This window comes from Struthio camelus, chromosome 1 (assembly GCF_040807025.1).
Source record: "Struthio camelus isolate bStrCam1 chromosome 1, bStrCam1.hap1, whole genome shotgun sequence".
In the NCBI taxonomy this organism is placed as follows: Eukaryota; Metazoa; Chordata; class Aves; order Struthioniformes; family Struthionidae; genus Struthio; species Struthio camelus.
In genome coordinates, this window is record NC_090942.1 from 76,260,948 (window position 1) to 76,262,127 (window position 1,180).

Sequence of the window (1,180 nt, forward strand, 5' to 3'; positions counted from 1 at the left end):
CAAAATTTATGAACGCATCAGCTGCAAGAACTCATAGTTTAGGAGTGTGTGTGTGTGTGTATACATATATATGTGTATATATATGTGTATATAGATATATATAAATCATAATTCTTCAGCACAGACCAAAGGTAAATAAGATGTCAGGCCAGTAGACAACTAAACTGCAAATAAGTTAGAAAGCTGCAGGTGAACAACGCAAAGGTAAACGAGTGTCACAGTAGTTGAAAGTTTGTGCAGGTTTCTTTGTGTTGGAGATGAGGGCAAAGGGAAGGGGAGAAGAGAAACTAAATGGAAGCAAAAATTAAAAGAAGCTAAAGGAGAAGACACAAGGTGGAACAAAAAATAACAGAAGTTGGAGCCAGCAGTAACAAGATAAAGAAGTCTGGCTAGAAACTGTAATTGCTATAGAATATTAGACTGAGATTTAATAACTCCTATAGAAGACTAATGTTAAATTGATTATTCTTTAGGTAAAAATCACACAAGAATAAGAGTTCAGTGAAATGTAAGAATGGCCAATTCTTTAAGAGGTGAAGTGTTGAATCTTTACAAAAATGTAAGTGTCTTAACTGCCACTAGCACTTTCCGTAACTAGATAAGAGCCTTTTGCTATGAACTCAATCTAAAAAAAAAAATTCTTTTTTTTTTTCCCCCCAAGCTGCTGTACCTTGGAAGGGAATATCCCAAAGGAGCAGACTACTTTAGAAGCCGTTTGAAAGCAGCTTTCCTAAAAAATAAAGATGTGAAAGATCCTGAAAAAATTAAGCAACTAATTGCACGAGGAGAATTTGTTATAAAAGAGTTGGAGGCTTTGTACTATCTCAGAAAATACAGAGCTATGAAACAGCGCTACTACGAGGATGACAATAAATAACTATGGTGTTATCGACTGCATGTGATGATACAAATGGGTGAAGGTAAACCAATAAAAGAGCTGCAACTTCAAAGGCAATGAAAAATAAATGCTTCCAACCCATCTAAAGTACTTAAAATTTACAAATTAGGCCTTTATCAACCCTTAAGTGATTGCTTGAAGGATTTCGGAGTTGAGTTTTGTGTTATATGGATTATAGATTTTTCTCAACTATTCTTGTCCCCTTTGAACTGTGACTTGGTAAATGAAAATATTTTTTTACAGGAAGTAGTGGTAATATGATTCTATTCTGTTTCACTTCAG